Genomic DNA, 23329 nt, shown 5'->3' with positions numbered 1-23329 from the left:
TCTACTAGATATCCATATGAGAAAGGAAGAAAGGAAGGAAGAAAAGAAAATAAATTGTCCTCCTACCACATACCATATACAGAAATTAATTCAAAGTGGGTCATAGATGTAAGTGGAAGAGTTAAAACTATAAAAAATTTTAGAAGAAAACATAATTATAAATCTTTGTGATTTTGAATTGAGCAATGGTTTCTTAGATATGACACTAAAATCATAAGCAGAAAAATTAAAAATAGATAAATTAGACAATCAAAATTTTAAAAAAGGAAAAACTTTTGTGTTTCAAAGAACACCATCAAGAAAGTGAAGACAGCCCACAGAACGGGAGAAAATATTTGCACATAATATACCTGATAAGACACTTTTATTCAGAGTTTATAAATAATTCTTACAACTCAAAATTTAAAAGATAAATAATCCAACTTAAAAATGGGCAAAGGATTTAATAGATATTTCTCCCAAAAAGATATACTAATATCCAATAAGCACATGAAAAGATGCTCAAAATTGCGCCCCAATGTTCAGAGCAGCATTATTTACAATTGCCAAGATATGGAAACAACCTAAGTGTTCATCAGTAGATGAATGGATAAAGAAGATGTGATACACAGACACAGACACAGACACACACACACACACACACAGAGGAATACTACTTAGCCATGAAAAAGAATGAAATTTTGCCATTTGCAACAACATGGCAAATGAGAGTGTTATGCTAAATAAGTCAGACAGAGAAAGACAAATACTGTATGATATCACTTATATGTGGAATCTAAAAAATAAAACAAACCAGTGAATATAACAAAAAAGAAAGAGACTCATAAATACAGAGAACAAACGAGTGGTTACTAGTGGGGAGAGGGAAAGCAGGACAGGCAAGATAGGGGTAGGGGATTAAGAAGTATAAACTACTATGTATAAAATAAATAAGCTACAAAGATATATTGTATAACACAGGGAATATAACCAACATTTTATAACTATAAATGGAGTATAACCTTTAAAAATTGTGAATCACTATGTTGTATACCTGAAACTTATATAATAGGGTATATGAACTATATCTCAACAAAAATTTCTCAAAATCATTAGTCACTAGGCAAGTGCAAATCAAAACCACAATGAGATACCTCTTCATATCCACAAGTATGATATCAACTATATCTCAACAAAAATTTCTCAAAATCATTAGTCACTAGGGAAATGCAAATCAAAACCACAATGAGATACCTCTTCATATCCACAAGTATGACTAGAATCAAGATGATGAATGATAAATATGTTGGTGAGGATGTGGAGAAATTGAAACCCTTATTCATTATTCATAGAAATGTAAAATGGTACAGTCACCTTCGAAAATGGTTTGGTATTTTCCTCCAAATTTAAACATAGGGTTATATGACCCAGAAATTCCATTTCTAGGTATATACTTAAGACAATTGTAAATATATGTCCATGCAAAAACTTGTACACAAGTGTTCTTAGCACCATTACCCATAATATCCAAAAAAATGGAAATAATCTGGGCTTCCCTTGTGGTGCAGTGGTTAACAATCTGCCTGCCAATGCAGGGGACATGGGTTCGAGCCGTGGTCCGGGAAGATTCCACATGCCACGGAGCAACTAAGCCCATGTGCCACAACTACTGAGCCTGTGCTCTAGAGCCTGCGAGCCACAACTACTGAGCCCGTGAGCCACAACTACTGGAGCCCATGTGCCTATAGCCTGTGCTCCGTAACAAGAGAAGCCACAGCAAAGAGAAGCCCACACACCACAACGAAGAGTAGCCCCTGCTCGCCGCAACTAGAGAAAGCCTGCGTGCAGCAACAAAGACCCAACACAGCCAAAAATAAATAAATAAAATGAATAAATTTATTTTAAAAAATGGAAACAATCTAAATGTCCATCAACTAATAAATGGATAAACAAAATGTGATCTAGGGAATATTATTTGTTTATATGAAAGGAATGAAGTATTGATATCTGCTACAACATGGATAAATGATGACAACATAGTACATGAAAGAAGCCAGACACAAAATATGCATATTTTATTTTATTTTTTTAAAATACCCATATTTTATGATTCAATTTATGTTAAATGTTCAGAACTGAGTCAGAAAGTATACTAGTGGTTGCCGGGGACTGGGGGTAAGGCAAATGGGAGAGACTGCTAATGGGGTTGGGATTTCTTTGGCGGATGATGAAAGTATTCTGGAATTAGATAGTGGTGATGATTGCACAATTCTGTGAATAGACTAAAAACCACTGAATTGTACATTTTTAAAGGGTAGATTTCATTGTGTGTGAATTATATATCAACAGAGTTGTTATTAAAAACAAAACAACAACAAAAGAAATAGTTTGGGCTTTACAAGTCTTAGAAGCAAAATTTAAGAGGGGAGGGTTTTTTTCTGTTCTTCTTTTTTTTAATTCATTTGCTTATTTTTTTAAATGGCAAGTTCTTAGTAGGAAAAAAAATGTTGAGACAGAGCTCTGAGAATTTGGAAAGAAATTGTCTAGATAAATGATTAGCTGCTGATCAGATTTTTTTTTTCTTTAAACCAGAGAAGCTACATGAATGGATTAAATTTCCTGGAGAAATTGCAAGGTAATTCCAAGGGAAAGGAGGATCCTAGCTCTGCAGTTATCTTACACTAGAACTAATCTAAGCAAACCTGGCTTCGAATCCTATCACTGCCATTTAGTCTTTATAGACACAATAAAGCTGCTGTTCAACAACCTGGTTTCTCTCAAGGGGTGCACCAGGGAGTGTGATAGGACTGTGACATCCTCTCCATGTTAACAATCTGGATGGCCAGCAGACAAGTGGCCCCTTTCCTCCCTCTCCACTCTATGTGCATTCCTTGCAGAATGTAGACTCCGTTAGAAGCTTCTTAGGAGAGAAACGTGGAGGAACTGCTCTGGCCTCCCTACCAGCAGCTCTATTAATGGATGTACCTTGTGCCATACTGTGCAAAATATGTGCTTTCTCTTTTTCAATTAAAATTGATCAGCATGACTAATACTAAAGGGCCTGGTGCTTTAAATCCACTAAGGATTAACATTTGGGTCATGTGGGAGGCCGAAACACTACCACAGAAGCTCTCACACGGAATTGCCCTAGATACTACAAGAAAAGCCCCAGGAAATGGGGTGCAGGGAACTCAGATAAGAAGCCAGTCCACTTCGGTATCTTTGCATGTTTCTAGCTGCTAGTTGTGATGATAGGCTGTTCTCACCTGGAGGACCAATTATCCTCTATGAATCTCAGGTCGACATGCTATCAATCAAAAGAGGAAGTACAATCCGTTGCTGTACTTACTATAATGGCTCAGACATTAGGGGAGGGGACAGTGACACACGTTCATAAATATAAAATGAAAAGCTCCCTTTTATTTTCTTATGTCCAGCATATGAGAAGAAATTTTGCCTTTCCGGCTACTAACCATCCCTCTCCAAGGGAAGATTGATTTACTCATTTTTTGCTTTTGCTGAGGTTGTGAGTCAGGAGTGGGAGCTGCTCTTCTGGCTTTGTCATCTCCTTTAATTTAACTTTGCATGAACTGCCAGACAACAGGAACAAATCTACATATTATTGTATGTTTAAGGAAACTGGAGACTGAATGGCAGAGGAGGCAATGAGAAGGAAGGCTTATTAGTTTAATCCATGGCTGCACAAAGAAACGTATGGTACAAGGAAATCCTAATTCCTTTAAAGAATGAATCTGAAATAACTCTTCTATGCTACCTCTGAATCTAGAACTGAGGCTGGCCAACTAGGAATACTTTATGAGATTGTATCTTAAGCACATTAATTTATCAACACCCAAAAATGTATATATGACCAAAGTTTCTGGGAAATACACTCTTTTTACAGTGTTTAGTTTTGTGCAGTAACTATGTTTCATCACAGCATATTGGTGTTAATTTTATAGGCTGAATTTCTAATATGACTTGAAGGTGCAATTGTGGTGGTCATATCGCATTATGTTTTTAGCTGTATATATGACAGTTGCTGGTGAGGGAGAGTTTGGTGAAAGGACTGTTTTCAAGTGATGGGCTTAAGTAAATGAAGGTAGAGACTGTCTTCCTAAGTGTTTTCCAAGCTAGTTTCAGCCTCCCTCTCTATAGAAACAACTGTAAGACACAAGTACAAACTCTGCAATCACAAATGCTTAATGGGTCCAGTTCTTCCTTGACTGAGTGTGGTCCACGGCATGGCCAGCCAGCACAGAAAGGTAAGTCAGCTCTGGGCTCTATTCAAGTTATTAGAAGCATCTCAGCCGATCTTCTACCATGTCCTCAAAGTGACCTTTCTTGTGACTCACATTTGAAACAACTTATGAAAACTGTTCCACATGTCAAACTTCATTTCATTCAATTTTCTCCTGGTTGAAATTTGACACTAAAGATGTTTTGTCTTTCAGAGAATTTTCCTTTGGGAGCCAAAGGCCTGATGATGTATAATCCTTCCTGAAGGTTTTATGGCAGGGCTTCACAAAGCAAACATTTTTTCCCCTTATTTTATATCATCCTGACAAACAGAAATGCTGAGCCATTTAATTACAGAGCCTGCCTGACACATCCAGAGAGTCAAATATTCTAGTGGCGTCTAGCTGAAGGGGAAGAATGCACTGAATTCCCAGAGTTACTTGTCAAGACAATGACACCAAGGAAACTAGTAAATAATCTGGCGGGTCCAGCGGTGGATGCTACGATGTGCGAGAGTTGTCCCCACGGCTCTGTGTCAGCACCATTAGTCCTGCAGCATCTCATCCTGTGATAGTGATACTTTGCTTGAGCTTCAGGCTGAGCAGCCAGGAGATGATGGGGGAATAGGTCATAAGAACAAAGGTCAAGCCACAGGCCCCTATATCATGAGCTGGTTTGGGCTTTACAGAGATTTCCAGATTGAGAGCTTGCACTCTTAATTCTCAAACTAACTCACAAAAAGAATCTGCACAGATGCAATTGAATATTCCTCCCTCAAACTCCAAGATGTGATAGACAGTCCCCAGGACCAGGCATGAGTGCACTGAGATATTATATCCTGCAGTGTTTCAAGGCTCCAACACATAATCGAAATGTGTCAGGTTACTTTTATTTAATGCCCTTTCTTCCCTTTAGAATAGTTAATCCCTGTGATAATTTCCAGTCCATTTTATAGCAATAACTAAAACATGAAAGGCACTCTCTTGAACAGTTTTTGTTTGCATGCTTTAAAGTTTTCTCTTTCTTCTGTCAATCATACAGTAAAAAGAAAAAAGAAAAAAAGTACACCTACTATGAGGCAGCCACTAATCTAAGCACTGGAATTGAGCCGTGGAAAAGAGACAAGGTCACTGCCTTTAAGGAAATCGCATTCAAGTTGAGGGTTGGGAAACAAAATAAATATGTAAAAAGTTAAGAGTATTTTGGGGTTGTAAATGTGCTGAATAAAATAGTTTACAGAATAGTTACAGGGGTGGGAGACTTTCTCAGGATGGCCAGGGAAGTTCACCTTGAAGTGATGATTTCTGACTTGAGATGTGAAGGATGAAAATGATGAAAGGAGGCAGCCATGAAATATTTGGGTGAAGAATGTCGCAGGAAGAAGGGATAACATGTGCAAGTGTCCTAAGACAGAAAAGAGGGGAGATGAACTTTGTGGAAAGAAAGGTCAGTGAGGTCAGAACGTAATGAATGAAGAGTACAGTGGACAGACATGACACTGGGGAGCTTTTCAGAGGTCAGACCATGTAATGCATTGTAGGCATATATTGTGAAAAGGAACAAGTAAAACTGTCTTTATTTACAAGCAACGGACCCTGTATGCATAATACTCTAAAGAATTGACCCTAAACCCACTAGAGCCCCCAACCAAATTCAAGAAGATATCAAGATATAAGATCAGTGCCTGTTACATTGTATACTAGGAAAGAAAAATCCAATTAAGTCCAATTAAGAAAACTACATTCAAAATAACATCGAGGGGCTTCCCTGGTGGCGCAGTGGTTGAGAATCTGCCTGCCAATGCAGGGGACACGGGTTCGGGCCCTGGTCTGGGAGGATCCCACATGCCGCGGAGCAACTGGGCCCGTGAGCCACAACTACTGAGCCTGCGCGTCTGGAGCCTGTGCTCCGCAACAAGAGAGGCCGCGACAGTGAGAGGCCCGCGCACCGCGATGAAGAGTGGCCCCCACTCGCCGCAACTAGAGAAAGCCCTCGCACAGAAACGAAGACGCAACACAGCCAAAAATAAATAAATAAATAAATAGTGTAAAATTAAAAAAAAAAAAAAAAAGGTCTCAAAAATATACGAATTAAAAAAAAATAATAATAACATCAAAAGGATTTAAGTGCTTATGAAAACTTTTAACAAAAAAGTGCAAAACGTGTACATTGAAAACTATAAAATATTGCTGAGAGAAAATTTTAAAGATTTATATAAACTGAGAGACATACCATATTAGAGAATAGGAAGACCAAATAGCTTTAAGAAGACAAATCTCCCCGAATTGATCTATAATTCAGTTCAATCCCTATCAAAATTCTATCAGGCTTTCTTATAGAAATTAACAAGTTGGTCTTAAAACTTATATGGAAATGCAAAAGACCTGTAATAGCTAACATAATTTGAAAAAATAATAATTTTGAAGGATATACCACTTGATTTCAGGTAGTGGTGGTATCAGAACAGACACTTACATTAATTAAACAGCATCAAGTGTTAGAAATATATCCTTATGTTTGTGAATAATTTATTTTTTGCAAATGTGCCAAATTCAATGGGAAAAGAATTGTATTTTCAGAAAACTGCTGGAACAACTGGATATCCATATTTTTTCAATAAGAACTTAAGTCCTTATCTCACACAACACACAAAAGTAAGCTCAAATGGATCATAGACCTAAGTGAAAAAGCTGAAACTATACATTTTTAAAACAAAATATTGGAGAAAATCTTTGTGAATTTAGGTTAGACAAATATTTCTTAGTTATGACACTAATTGTAAATTATAAAAGAAATTACTGATAAATTGAATATTAAAAAAACATAAGCACAGTAAAAGACACCATTAAGAAAAGGAAAAGGCAAGCCACAGAATGGGAGAAAATATTTTAAAATCACATATTTAGTAAATGTTGTGTACCTTGTATAAATGTACGAAGATCTCTTACAACTCAATAACACAAAAAAATCAATTTTAAAGTGGGAAAAAATTTACATACAAATGTACAGCAATCACATGAAAATTTTCTCAATACTTTTAGACATTTGGGAAATGAAAAGGAAAACCACAATGAGACAACACTATACAGTCACTAGAATGGCCATAGACCAAAAGACAGCCAATCACAAGCACTGGGGGAGCATGTGAAAAAACCAGAAGATTCATCCATTGCTGGAGGAAATACAAATTGGTAAAGCCACTTTGCAAAACAGGTAGGCAGTTTTTTAAATTGTTAAACATACACATATCATGTGATCCAGTAATTTCACTCCTGAGTATTTACCCAAGAGAAAAGAAAACATATGACCACATCAAGATTTTGTCACCAATGTTTATAGCAGCATTTTTCATAATAACTCAAAAATGAAAACAATTCAAATACCTATGAATTGGTGAATGGATAAACATAATGTAGACTATCCAAACAATGGATTACTATTCGGCAAAAGATCAAATTACTAATCCATGCAATAACACCAACGTGCCTCAAAAACACTATGCTATAGCACAGGGGGATCAGCTCGGTGCTTTGTGACCGCCTGGAGGGGTGGGATAGGGAGGGTGGGAGGGAGGGAGAGGCAATAGGGAAGAGATATGGGGACATACGTGTATATATAGCTGATTCACTTTGTTAGAAAGCAGAAACTAACACACCATTGTAAAGCAATTATACTCCAATAAAGATGTTTAAAAAAAAAACAAAAAACACTATGCTAAATGAAAGAAGCCATATACAAAAGACTACATATAGTATGATTCCACTTATATGAAATTTCTATAATAGGCCAGTCTATAGATATAGAAAGCTGATTAGTGATTGTCTGGGGCTGGAGGCGGGAGCAGAAATTGACCAAAAACATGCACGAGGGAACTTTTTAGGGTGAGAGAAATGTTCTAAAACAGGATTGTGGTGATAATTACACAGCTATGTAAATTTACTAAAATTTGTCTAACTGTACATTCATAATAGGCAAATTCTGTGACATGTCAATTATACCTCTATGAAGCTGTTTAAAAAATCACAATGGTATTATCACCTGAAGTTATAATTATAACCTAAATGTTAAGGATTAATTGAATTATTTTCATCAATTTTAGTTTCATTTTCCAAGATTAAATCCCAATTAAACATTTTGTCCCTATTCACTATGATGTTGATGCCCTTGCTATATATGGTTTCACCTTAAGTGGCCTTTTTCAGCACCAATTATCCTCAAATAATGAAGAAGTTTTATATGTATATATTACTTCATCGTGTGCTACACCCGTTAGGAATAGTTGAAAATACAAGTAACATGAAACCCAGTTTTCAGCACTGTAAGACTAGGTTTTTTGTTGGTTTGTTTCACACATCAGGAAGTCTGGAAGTCGGTGGCTTCTAGTATGTTCAGTGGCTCAACATGAAAAGAGACCAGACACTTGCCTCAGCTTCGGGCACCACCATGCGAGTGTTTAAAATAGCAATAAGAGGGGAGAGAGAAACACAAGAAGGAAAGAATAACTTCCCCAGGTAACTCCACTAAACTTTTGGTTACATTTAATTAATCAGATTTGGATAACTTAACCACATCTGCTATGGAGGAGGCTGAGGACGACGATACAGTTTCCCAGACTGTAATGAAAATGAAAATGGAGAAGATTCAAAACGCATCAGCCTAGGCAATAAACAGTGACTATCACTTGTATCTGTGATGTCATTTGGAGAATATCAGAATAGGAGCTAATTGGGTGAGGATCAGCTGCCAGGATATAGAATGCTACTGGTAATTCATATAAGAAATGAAATAGGAACAAACATGTAAAAGAACCTCCCTTTGGATCATCTCTGCCTTCAGAAATACGATTACATGAGGAAACCAATGCCACAATGTTAGTATAACACTATCATTTTATACTGAGGAATTTGTAGTCTGGAAAGTGACAAGATTTGCCTAAAGCCTCCCACAAAAATCTAGCACAGCGTGAAGACCCACCCACGTGTCTTGAATCCCAGTTTAGTGCTCTTACTTTCACACTGCAATAGCTCTGTTCCTTGTTAATCTCTGATTGTTTTTATCTTGTCTTTTACTCCTAGACTCTAAGGGAATGACTTCTTTCTACCCTTTTTCAAATCCCCTAGTTTTATCCATAGTTTTGAGCACGAATATCCTCAGCAAATATTTAGCTGAGTCATCATATCATAAAGATAACAAGAACCCTCAATGATTTAATGAAATGTATGAAAGAAAGGTATCATAGCTATGTTCAATTTTTATATGGAAATTTTCCATGATCTACTGGATGGTGTTCACTGAGAAAATTCAAGTCCTGAGGCATCTACTTTAAAGACCTTGCTCACTAATGTTCCTGGGATGGATTTATTTAGAAGTACCATTTTTTCTGTGAGTTCTCATAGGTATTGCTGAGATTCCCTAGAAGTCTCCTGGTAATTGCCGTTGTAGAGATTTCCTTCAGGAAATCCGTTTGCAGAGCACTTTCTCTTTTCTGACCTAACTTGCTTTTCTTATTCAGAGCAGCCTAAAGTTCAGAGCAAACAAGCCACTCTGTTTTTGTGCAACAAATATGAGTGAATCAGTCAGGCAAGTTAGCCTACATAAAATAAAATGCCTTCATCCTTTTAGTCCCTGTGGTCTTGATATAGCCATGCAACATGGCACCTGGAACTGAAGAGTGTTTCAGTCAAATGATAGAACACTGGTCTTGAAGTTTTGGAATGAAAGAATGAGCAATGAAAGCCAAGGCCCATGAGCCTGGTTTTAAAGAGTGTTCATACCTGGGAGAATGTAGGAGCAGTGCTTACATTTGCAGACAATACTTTAACCAGTTCCCAAGTCTAGTGCAGCAATTTAGTGAGAGAGAAATCTGGTGGGTAAAGTATAGCTAAAGAATAAACATTTCAGTGCCAAGCCAGCACATTTGAAACATTGCAAGTCAAATGATCCTCCTATCTTTGTTTCAGAATTCAAACGTCTGCATTACCTCTCAATGAAATACTTCCTAGTAACAGCAATAACTTCATATGTTTCATGAGATAATTACTCAAATCTCATAACCATTGGAAACAATGTAACTGGTTTAAGTTCAGAAACACTTGAGAGGTATCAATATCCCATACAAATCATGCAACTTCTTTATTGCCGGAAAGCATCGCAGATCTGTAATTATATAGTATCATTAATCTCAACATTAAAAACGTCATTTCCATACTAAAGATAAAAATACAAAGAAAGGGGGCTTCCCTGGTGGCGCAGTGGTTGAGAATCTGCCTGCCAATGAGGGGACACGGGTTCGAGCCCTGGTCTGCACATGCCGCGGAGCAACTGGGCCCGTGAGCCACAACTACTGAGCCTGTGCGTCTGGAGCCTGTGCTCCGCAACAAGAGAGGCCGCGACAGTGAGACGCCCGCGCACCGCGATGAAGAGTGGCCCCCGCTTGCCGCAACTAGAGAAAGCCCTCGCGCAGAAACGAAGACCCAACACAGCCAAAAATAAATTAATTAATTAAAAAAAAATACAAAGAAAGATCGGGCTTACAGAAGCAGAAGACAAATTAGTACCTCAAAATAACAATCCCTATTTCTATCTGAATACTAACTCAATCACTGGAATCATCAGTTGTACTGAGGAAACTAAACATTCAATATATCCCTATGAGCTGAGCAAGTTCTTGAAGGAGCATCAGACTTAAAAACAAAACAAAAAAATGGAATATACAGAGATGACACACAGAAACTTTCTGAACGTCAGGGCTAGGACTGCTTTAATTTGGGGGTAATAAAACACTTCTTGAACTTACTGTTTTCCATGTAATGTAAGTGATCCACTGATAGATTCTTGTAATCATAACTAAAAGTCATCAGTTAACTGATAAAGTATGAACTCCCAGCGGGCACTCTCAAGCTTTCAGAAAATACTAAAAAGCCACTGTATTGATTTTTCCCTTGGCTCAGAGAACTATTCCCAGGATCATTTATTACCTCCTACTGACCACTTCTGGGTCAGAATACAGGCCTTATATACTTCAGGTCTTTTATCTTGATAACCACCCTTCCCCTTCTTGCCTTAATTCTTGCAGACATAGTAAGCCAGGTTTATACTGTCAAATTTGCGTATTACTCATAAACTTTATTGGCTATTGGTACTACGGTTTCTCTCAAACTCCTTAAACTCCAGGAAATACTAAATCATCTAGTGTTTTCTTTACCCAGATTCCCTCTCTCTATTCCCTTCCAAGCTTTGGGGAAATTTTCCTCCCCCATTTTCTGTGGCCATGATGGAACTTCCCATTATATTTCTCCTCTCTTGGTCAAGAACATTATAGGGCAATGATTGTCACACTGGTAGAATTATTTCCCAATATTTTATCTATGGTATTAGAAAGGAGAACTTGCTCTCTCTTTTCCACTGGATCATGAACTGTAAATATGTGTTACCAGAGCTGGGACAATCTGACTATATATCGAGTGTTTGGGATGACATGGAGGAATTGGAACATTTATGCACAACTGATGGTAAATGGTACAACTGCTTTGGAAAATATTTTTCAGTTTCTTAAAAAGTTAAACATACTCCCACAATATGATGCAGACATTCCATTCCTGGGTATTTACTCAAGAGAAATAAAAGCATATGTGCACATAAAAACTTGTACACAAATATTCATAAGATCTTTACTTGTAACAGCCAAAAACTAGAAACAATCCAAATGTCCATAAAATGGTGAATGGATGAATTGTGATACCCATACACACAGAGACATACACACACACACACACACACACACACACACACGCACACACACACTGAACTACTACTCAGCAATGAAAAGACCTATTAATATACAAATGGATAAATCTAAACTAATTATCCTGAGTGAAAGAAGCCAGATATAAGACAGTACATATTGTATGACTACATTTTCACACAATTCTAGAAAATTCCAGTTATACATTCTATACTTTACAAATGAACAGCCAAACTTTGTCCATGATGAAAGTCAAACTAGGCTGGAGAAACAGGTCTGTAGATAGTTGCGCAAGTGACCAGATAAGAAAGGTCAGTAACAATAGAGTTGCATCATTCATTTGAATGGGAAGCAAAGGGGCTTGAGCTCTCAACCCCTCCTGGAGAATGGCAGGAATACCTGACATCATATCTTAAAAGCAATGTAGCAGGGACAAAGGCACTGCAAGGTAGTATTAGGATTAGTCTCTTTTGAGGAAGTTAGTCACTGCAAATTGACTAATATAATCTCTAGTGCTCTAAAGGAAGGTGGGAAGCAGGAAGCCCACACACTTGGGGCCAGCCAAGCAGGGGGAATGTTGCAAGTTTTGAGAGTTCTTTGGTTAGAGAATCTAGGCTTGTTCATGTTCCTTCGCTAACGAGTGAGTGTTTTAATGGGCGTTTAATCACTTGCTGTGAGCTTTGAGTAATCTCTTGTAGAAGAACAATAAAAATCATACTAACACATCTAAGAGGCCAAGCAGTGACACTTATGTTGGTGCTGCCTATTGATTCAGTTTCTCAGTGTGTGAGTTGCATGGGAGAAACTTTTTTCCAAGACAAATACTCAGAAAAGTTGCATTAACTCATTCAGACTTCCAGAACACCTTACAGACTAAGGAAAATACTTGAAGAAATTGTGGGCTTGGGGCCTTAAAGAAGTGTCCAGATAGGGGACAAATGTCACACTAGATAAGATGTTAAGCACTTTTGGAAGCAAATTTTTTCACCTCCACCTCTGAAACATACCCCAAATCTATCCATTCCCTTCACCTTCCAAGCCCCTTCAGATCTTACTGGCTTAGAGGCAACTGGTTAACCTGATTTCACTTTTGTCCACTAGCATCCATTAGGACAAAGAAGCCAGAGAGCACTTCCTTGCTTACAACATTCAAATGGCTTCTCAATACATTTAGAATAAAATCTAAATTTCTTATCAGGACTTAATGATGCCCCAAACCACTGGACCCTACTTCACACACCATCTCAGCCCTTAACCATTCTTCTCTGTGCTAACTCTACACCAGCCACACTGGGCTTCTATCTGTTTTTTGATTCTTCCAAGTTCCTACATGAGGGCCTGCTGTTCCCAGGAACTGGAACAATTTTTCTCATTTCCTCAAGCAGCTGATTCCTCCTTATGAATCAGCATTCAACTCAAAAATATTTGTTCTTGCAGAAGCCTTTCCTGAGCACTCAGTGTATAGTACCTTCTATCACACCGATTGTGTTATTGTCTTCATAGCACCTATCACTATCTGAGACTGACCTTTATTTGTTTACTTATTTTTTGCCTGTTGCCCCCACTAGAATTAAGCTGTCTGAGAACAGGGATCTTGTCTGTTTTAATTGTCACTGCATCGCCAGTGTCTACAACAGCGTCTAGCACATGGCAGATATTCACTAATTACAGAATAAATAAATAAATGAAAAGCAGAAGTAAGAATGAATCCCAGTTGCATTTATCATTACCTGGCAGTCCACTTGATGCAGAAATAGGATTAACCTATTTGCAGCCTCCTATGAAGAATGATTGCTCCTGACCCCCAGTGTCAAACCACTAATGACACTTAACAGATTATCCAAAATCAAGTATTTCAGTGCATACCATTAGGCTGACCCAGTACTTTTCATCAAGTTCAGCTATTGGCTTATCATAATTAAATATCAGAGCTGAAAGAGATCTTAGATATACAGTTTGAAATGTAACATGAACAACAACAAAAATAACAATAGGTAACGCTTACTGAGCGTATACCATGTTCCAGTCACTGTTGTAAGTGCTTTATATGCATCACCATATTTAATTCTCATTACAGCTTTACAAAGCAGGTACTAATGTTATACTCATTTACAGATGAGAAAACCAATTCAGTAACTTGTCCATGGCTACACAGCTAATAAGATTCAGAACATAGCTGGTGTATGCATAGCACTCAATTTGCAAACTCATCCTTCCACCCAAACAACAGACATCATATTCATTTTCTGAGCCAAAGTGTGGCCTCCCAACTTCTATAAGCACAGTGCTCCAGGCAGGACCTGCCGACAGAGCAGTATTGGTACCCAGAGAAAACCTCAGCTATTCTAATCTTAGAGGTGATCTGTTCCAACCTTCTTGTTGTACAGATAAAGAAATAAATGTCCAACCAAGTTAAGTAATTTTTCTGAGGTCACACAGTGGCAGGATGGAACCTGATGAGTCACTCTACTCCTTACTAAGCTCTACAAGTAGTCATGCAGGAATGGTAAACATTAGAATAAGAGTATTGATTTGGGGGTTAGAAAGAGTGACACTTAATGTGAAAAGATGACTCTGACCTGGTATGGTGGGCTGTTTGACTAAAAATGCCTAGAATCCTCCTAGCCACTAAACAGACTCTACTGCAGATATCTCAGACTCAAGTGACTTTCTCTTGTTTTGACTCATACACAGGAAAATAGCACCACTGAGAAAAGTATACAAATGTTTACTGAACACTACATGCCCAGTGCCCTACTAGGTGGTGGTATGAGCTCAAATGAAAGCAGGTGAGATGAAAATTGGTCCCTGATCTCCTGCAAGGCAAAGCAGAGTGGTTTTCTCCTGCCAAGCAGAGAAGATAAATGCAGTGAATAGGAAGCAGGAATATTATCCTTCCAGGAACTGGTAATGGCCTTCAGACACACAGGCAGCTGTGCATAAAGTTTCCAGATGAATTGTTTAAAAACTACTTAGGGTGTATCTTCTTTTCCTCATTTGTTCCTTTATTTGCAATTCTCCTGTTATCTTTTGGAAATCATTAAGAGAAAGGAGCAAATCAAACTGGGCAGGCTCTATCTGAGTTCAGTTACAGAGTCAGCAAGATGAGAATAAATGCGTTAGGGGTGGAGCTTGTGCGGTACAGAGGACGAAGTTTGCTTCTCCCCAGCCATATCACCTAGTGCAGCCCACTCCTACCTGCCAAGGCCTTAAGATGTGACCCCTGATGGATTCTAGGAGTCTGACTTGCAATATCTGCTGATTCTACAATGGCAAAGGAGAATTAAATACCTGCTAAAGCTCTTGAGACCAGGAAGCTTTTTCTGCTTACCTTGTGCTTTATCTCCAAAAGTAACTGTAGAGGAAAATCTTAGCCTAATTTGTTGAATTAGGATGAATTCATAGATCAGCTGTATCTTCACAGAAGTCACCATTAAACCAAAAACCCCGTGTAGTGTGTCTGAATTCCATAACGGTTTTTTTTTTGCCAACTATCCCCCCCTATAGCAAATGGCCACGTAGCTGTAGAGCACCAGCTTAAAATAAATCCCCGTCAAAGTTGATTTCCCTATTCTTTTAAAAGAGGGGAGTAAAATGAAGCCTGAAAAAATTGTTGCAACTATCTGACTCCAATGAAGAGAAGAGGAAGCCCAGATTGTCTCATTTTTTTTTTTTTTTTATAACTGAGTAGACCTGTTTTTCAAATTTAAAGCAAGTTGCCAAGTTTGACAGAATGGCTTCTTGCCTTATCCCTGCCAAGGTTTCTAACCCACAGTAGCGTGAGTCACAAGGCAGACAGGAGGAGGACAAAACTTATCTTCCCTTTGTAAGTTGGAAAACCAAAACTCAGAGCCAGAGTACTTGTGATTTTTAAACTGGGAGCCTTGTGTTGGCTGTCATGACTACCCAGTGTCTTCCTGAGCCTGAGACCTTTTCTTCACTCATTCAACAAGCATTTTCTGAACAGCTACTATGTGCCGGGCGTTGCATTCGGCCCCCAAGGATGCAGAAGTGAATGAATAAATCATGGCATTTGGCCTTGAGGAGCTCAAAATCTGGTAAAGAGAAGGACCTAAAAACAACTAATTACAATACATTGTGATAAATGCACTGAAGAAATATACTCTTCTAATACAGGATGCTTTGGGAACATAGATTAAAAAGCTGCTAATTCTGCAGGCTGAGCATATTTGTTTTTGAATATGGTAGAGAGATTTGGAATCTTTCACAAGAAAAACACTTCTGTATCAAAATTGTTAATATAATTAGTTAGGAGTAATAAGGAGCCCTCAGTAGTTGTTAGCTTATTATTATTGACTTGTATTGGTGACCAAACACTATGCTAATACTTAAGTTCTCACATTTTACCCATGAGGAAATTGAGGCTAAGAATTTAATAAGGCCTTAAACTTGTCTTCACATTAAATTTCTTCCGGGGAACTCAAGCCATTCAAACTTTGAAAATACACAAAGGAATTAATTTCTGCCATGATCATGAAAAAGGAGAGCTAAGACAAACTGAAGAAGAACAGAGTACAGGAGTCTGCTTCTGCCCACCCAGAGGGCATAAAAAGAGGCTGAGGACAGGGTCAAGAATTTCCATCGGCCCTAACACCAGCTACTCTGCAGGTACTGGACAGCTTATGGCGCGTAAACCTATCCCAACTGCTTCTCCCAGAATCATTCTGAAGAGAAGAAGAAGGCAAGGCAGAAATGGAAAAAGAAGTGGAAAGAGTGGCCAGATTCCATCAACTGCCATGATCTGGTTTCTCAAAGATTTGTGCAAGGGCATCCTGGTTCTGCCTCTCAGCTAAACAAGCCATGTCAAAGGTTGACCACTTAACAGCACAAGTTCCATGGTACTTGAGCCATCAATGCAGGAGTCAACTGTGGTTGTTAAATAAACAAAGATACCTTGGATGGTCATCCCAAGGCCCAATACGTCAGTCAGATAAGTGGGGTGCATTCAAGGAACTGATGAGAAAGCAAAACTGAAATTTCTTGTCTTGAAATTTCTAAGTCTTGTCCATTTTCTCTCCAGAATCTCTTGGATTCTTTTAGAAGCATCTTCCACTGTGACCTGGATATTTTGCCATTTTTATGTTGAAATGTTCTCTTCTATGATTTAGGATAAGCATTACAGAGTCTGAATTTTCAGTCACTTGTTAAAGAAATCATTTAAAAAATTCCAAAGAGATAATGGCGTTGAAAGTCTGCATTAAAGCACAAAAAGCAGCAAACACTTGCATAGAATGTCATGCTCTTACTATCAAGCAAAACTATCTTCACTTAATCACAAATGGATACTTCTCTAATAAATTGTAGTCATGACAGTTAGATTTTAGATGTTTTTTTCATTTTAAATGAGGTATTAATAGCTAAAATATTACTTTTTTTTTTTTGCTCACAGCCAAACAAAAGGCAAACCCCGCAATTGAGAGCAAGCAATTAAGTGGGGGCTTGTGATGAAGGTAGTTTTATAAAGCCAAAGGCGTTCCCAACCAATGAAGCAGGTGCCTTGATCAGCAAGCATAGTTAAAAAAGAAAATTGAATTCTTTGAAAACAGTTTGGAAAGGAACTTGGAAACCATATCCAAACAATACTCTGGGGCTGACATTTCAAAAACGTATTTGCTCTTTATTCTGATCACTGTGGTACTTTCATTAAAGTGAAGGCATGACATATGGAACAGAAGATATTCAGTGAGATGAAGGAGTAGTCAGATGCAAATGGTTGGAAAAGACCCAGAGATTACAATCTGGTTCACCTTACACATCCAATCTCAGCTCCATAAAGACTCGGAAGAGCTGTCATTTATGGAGAGCCTCTGGTAGAACAGGCACTGCATAGCTTTCCCTAATCCTCAAAGACACTCTAAGTGAAGAAGATAAACCTTATCTTTTCTGCATGCTTTCACTACGTGCTTAAAATCTATAGTATTTACACACACGTAGTCAACCAATCAAAACTATCAGCAATAAGCAACTCGTGCATGAAATGGTCTTTGTACACTGAAATCACAAATAACCGATAATGAGTTATTTTACATTCTAGAGCAAACTCATCATGTGCTGATGAATGACATAGACTAGAAGACACAAAGGCTCAAAGCAGAAAGCTGGTGGGAGGAGATGGACTGAACAGATTACTTTTGTCTTTATGCCAACAGCTTCTTTTCCAGGAGAGGAAACAAACCCCCTTAAGTGGATCATTGATCCCACACAATACAAATCAAAACCAGAAAAAAAATGCATAATATCAATCCATCAAGAACTAATATGGAATCAGTCACTGATGCCTGGGCCTCACTGGCAGAGCATGTGAGCCTACTGTACATGTCCTGTCCCCAGCAGATGAATCCTGGTTCTTCTGGAGTCCTTGTGTCTGTACCCTATCCTTCATCCTCCAGGGAGAGTAGCCTGGGGGTTACTATAGCACAGGATGGCCCTACAGAACAGGAGCTAGGGCTGGTTGCAGGTAACGGGAATGTAATTTTCTCGGGAGCATGCCCCCTGCCTTGCCCCACAGCCTGGTGCAAGACCCTTCTTTGGTGAACCCTCCCCTCAGGAGAGAGCCAGAGTGGAGGAGCCTTGGGGTTAGGCTTTGCCCACCTCTGAAACCGAAACTGAAGCCTTTCCTGAAGGTGTGGCTCTGGCACCAAGCGTGATCCTCGGTGCCATCAGGGCAGTGCAAGCATGCCACCTCCTCTGACAAGGCTGTGGAAGCGGCACACTGGAGCAGCCCCAAGCCCGCCAGTCTCTGATGCCAGTTCCTTTTATTTCTATGAAGCTACTTAATGAGACTCTTCATGCATAAAATTAATTTTTGCCCTCTTCTATCAGCTTTTACCACTAAAGGATTTACTTACAATTTTGTCAGATTTTATTTATACGTGCAATAAAGGGGACCCGAACCATAATGAAGGATTTTATGGATAATGATGGGAGATACAAAGGGAAGCTGAGAGCGGGCGGCCATCCAGGCCCCCTTTGGATGCCAGGATGCATTATGCACAAGATACCCCCCCAACCCCGCAGAAACGCACACGTGGCCCTGCCTTCCCAGAGCAATACCTCAAGTCAGATCCTAATTTGATGCTGGGGGAGTGGAGGAGGAGCAGGGCTATTAATAAACAGTGCAGATAATTAGGCTTTAAGGGAATTTGGTTGTTTTCGCAAACACTAGATTTGCTCTCAAACCCTTCACAAATGTGTCCTGAGCCACTGCTTGGCAGCCAGCGGGTTGCTGCATTGATTGCCCCCTGGGAAGCTGTCTGGAGCTGGAAAAGGATCAGAGCTGGACAACATGCTCCTTGATCACCGAGCATGACCTTGTTCACTGAGCGTAATCCCCCAAGCCCAGGCTCTGTGCCAGGCGCTGTGCTGACACAACGTCACCTAATCTCCCATACAGCTGCTAGGGTGGCTACTGTCATTCCCACTTTAAAGATAAGGAAACTAAGGTCCAGAGAGTTTCCATACCTGCCTAAGGTCACATACTAGTGTTTGTGGAATTCTCCTGGCCCCCGCCTCTGTTTGGGTAAAGGGAAAGTTGCTCTTTTTTCCCCACTCCATTCTCAGCCGTGAGCACTCCTAGCACAGGCTAGAAAGTTCAGTCCAGTGTGTTCAGAACAAGGACTAGATGGGGGGCAAGAAACCTGGCTTCTGGTTCTACTCCCATGTTTATTACTAAATGCAGTGTGACCTTGAGCAAATCACTACGCTTCTCTGGCCATTACATTCTTCTTTTGAAAAACAAGATTATCATCTCAGGGAGCTTGTGTAGTTCTGGCATTCTTATTCTGGGACACGTCTCTCCACATAGCTGACAACAGAGTGTGTGCAAAGTGCATGTGTTATCTCAGACAGAGACTGAGCTCAGTTTTTAGACTAAAACACTTGGACCGATGCCACTGCACAGAGTTGGGATGGTCTCCAGATTTCCAAAGCTGGGAGTGACTGCCAAACTGCCGTAGAACACCAGAGACTTTTTTCTTACTCACCCTTCTCTTGTCAACACTAGAGATGAAGAATCAGAAAGACGACCAAAATGAAAGTTGTGTCAGATGGCTAAGGGCTAGCAATTGGAGACGAAGAGCACAGTGGTACAGTTTAGCCCTTTCCAGGATGGGAACCTTGCCATGGAGTCCCAGAGGCTAGATGGGGACTTCATTTTCTGGAAAATTTGACTCTATTGGCATCTCATATTTCCAATATGGAAAAGATGTAACTGGCCATCTGAATCACAGGGAGGAATTTCTGCAACACAGTGTGACCTCCCCTACTCTGGGTTCCGTCTTTGACACTGTAACAGAAGGACAAGAGCCACAAAACTTCATCCATTCAACAAGTACTTGCTGAGATTCTACTGTGCTCTAAGCTCATGCTAGGTGTCAAGGATAAAAAGAAAAGGAAGACACAACACTTTCCCTGAATGTGCTCACTGTCTAGTGAGAACTATGGCAAAGAGGGTATTACGGGTGTTTGGAGGAGGGCCATCTAGCTAAGGAGGAGTGGGTCACGGGGAAAGGTATGCATTGGAGTTAAGGCAGGAAAAAAAAGTTAATTCCAAAGAAGATAGGTGTTTGAGCTGAATCTTGAAGGATGAGTAGAGACTAGCTAGGCAGTTGCACAAGGGGAAGGTGTTCCAGAAGAGAGAACAGTAGATGCCTCTTCATTGATCATGCCATGCCTAATGGGAGAAAGCAGTGTTTAAACAGAGTCAGGACGCTCTTCCCTCAGTGGGGTTTTCAGGAACTGCAATGTGGAATGTCTGGGTCTCTAATATACATAGCTTTTCCCTTTCTAAATGGGCAGCTGTTTTCCCTCTCCTTCCTAGGAAACTGACTGTGAAATCTCTTTCTAGCAATCTCACTGTAAATATTCTTCAATGAGAAAGGATGAAGCAATGTTCTATTTCTAAAAGGTAAAGAGGAAGAAAGGATGGGAGAGACAGAAGAAACAGGTCCAGAGAAGCCTCAACCACATCCAGATGCTCCACAGACTGAAGTACCAGGTTCAATAAAGCCAAGCATCAATTCCCAAAGAAAGACTCAAGGGTGGAGAAAGCAAAGAAGGAGCTTACCATGGCAGCAATATTCCCTAAGCAACTAGTAGCGCAGACATTGAATCAGCAGTGGAAAGAGAAAACGTAAGGAGGATAGAAAAGGCATCTTTGCTGTCTTTTGAATTGTTAAGAAATAAACGTAAGAGACAGGAAATTGGTGTCCATGAGCTAATGGCTAGACCTGAGTAAAACCAGGTTGACCTTGCTATGGTAGCTTGAGAAGTGTTTCCCATGTATTTTGGTGAGGGCCGGAAGAAACTGAGCAGCAACGACACCCAGACTAGAGATGGCACCAAAGGTGTGGAAGGTGGGAGAAGGCACATGGCTTCCCTCTTTTAGGTCCATGTTCAGCCACAAAATGTTAACTGAGCAGATAGGGGAGGGTAAGGAGGTGCAGTATAGCGTCTAGACTAGCAATCAAAGCTACAAGTTTGGAAGAAGTATTTTGTGTTTCTTCATTGACAAACAGCATCTTTATTTTCCCCTCCACGAACTATCTTATTACAAGAGTAGAAGCAGGGGTGATGAATGAGGTGGGGCTTTGTAAAAGAGACTTGATAGAAATAAGAATAACACAGCATTGAGCAATTTCTTGTGACTCACATGCAGAGAGAAAATGTTTTCGTGGAAGAAAGCCAGAGGAGGGCCTCACGGGAAGTATTTCGAGCTTTTCTTTTGCAATCTCATTATTACTTTAATAGTTTTTTCTGATTACTAAAGTGATGGAGGGTCTCTGTATAATATTTAGAAAGTACACAACAGCACACAAATGAAAATAAAAATCACTCACTATCTTAAAGAAAAGCGTTATTAACATTTTAACTCTTACAGATCAAATAATTTTTTTAAGAGAAAAACAAGAAAGAAAGAGGTGGCAAAAAGCCATGAGGACTTTGAGGGAATTCCCTGGCGATCCAGGGGTTACGATTCCTCACTTCCAATGCTGGAGCCTGGGTTCGATCCCTGGTGGGGGAACTAGGATCCCGCAAACCACACAGCGCAGCAAAAAAATAAAATAAAATAAAAATTAAAAAAAAAAAGCTATAAGAACTTTGAACTCTAAGTAGATGGCAAATAATTTAGAGACATAAAGCATTACCTCTATTAGTAAATATGTATTGAAACACATAAATTCTTATTAGAAACTTCATTGCTAAAAATAAAAATAATTGAGATAATGTTATTTTGATATGGTGGTCATTTACATCAAAATATGGACATAGCTTTATGATCAACTGTTATACACAGAGGAGGTCCCTACCATCATATCCCTGAGCCTCACTCCCCTTTATTCCATCCATTACTCTTTCCCTTTCTGATAGTCCAATGTTGATGTAAATGACACTGACTTGGCAAGGCTCAGGGATAGAGTGAGTATCAAGGAAGGAATGAGGGTGAGTGCCAAGAATGATTTTTAGGCCAGATCAAAACTTTAAATAAATACTATTCTCTGCACCCCTCTTACACATGTAAAAATGAGCAGAACTAGAAAGCCTCTCTTTTGAGTCTTAATAGGACAGGTTTTTTATTGGTGGCTTCCATTCTCCCCTCTTCCACTCAAGTTGAGGATGCTGTTGGCTATTGATAAGATAGGCTACCTCCCCCCCCACCATAATGGCCTGCACCTGGTAACACAGGTTTTTTTCCAGCTGGCCCTAGTCCAGGCAACACCTCACCTGCCCATTCATAGGTTGACAACTGGATTAAGCCAAGCCCAGATCTGGGCCCTGGGTTGTATATGGAAAATCCAGAGAGAAATATTGCCATTGCTTCCCCTCATTGGCTGCCACAAATTCTAACCAGCTCTGCCTTCATCAGACTTCATGTTCTCAGAGGATTTCCTGGTAGCAATGTTACTATAATCCAGCGAAGGACTGGGAAACCACAGTGACTCCAGAGTTCCTGGAGAGAGGTAAGTACAGTTGTTCTTAGGAAAGAGCCCTGCTGTCTGCCACTCTATCACCCGAAGATTGTTGTCTGTAATGTGGGTTCACTAGTAGGAAGCTTGTAAGGGAGACCCAACAATGTAATATAAGAAGGTTACCAAGAAGTTCAAGGGATTCTCTTTTATGAGGGCACCATTTTTACAAATTTCTAGCCTATGGCATAGGGAAATCAGAGCAATATCTTTTCAATTTCCAGCCAAAGTTGGGACGAAAATTTCTTAACTATTCAGGATTCACACTGTGCTGAAGTATTTATCTCACTACATTTGCTCATTTGTTAATTCATTTATTCATATATACCCACCTATTAATTCATTTAATAAGTATTATTGATCATATGACATGGCCAATACC

Source organism: Balaenoptera borealis (assembly GCF_965194805.1).
Source record: "Balaenoptera borealis genome assembly, chromosome: 2".
Taxonomy (NCBI): Eukaryota; Metazoa; Chordata; class Mammalia; order Artiodactyla; family Balaenopteridae; genus Balaenoptera; species Balaenoptera borealis.
The sequence above is the reverse complement of the archived record's forward strand: the minus strand, read 5'-3'. Positions refer to the sequence as shown.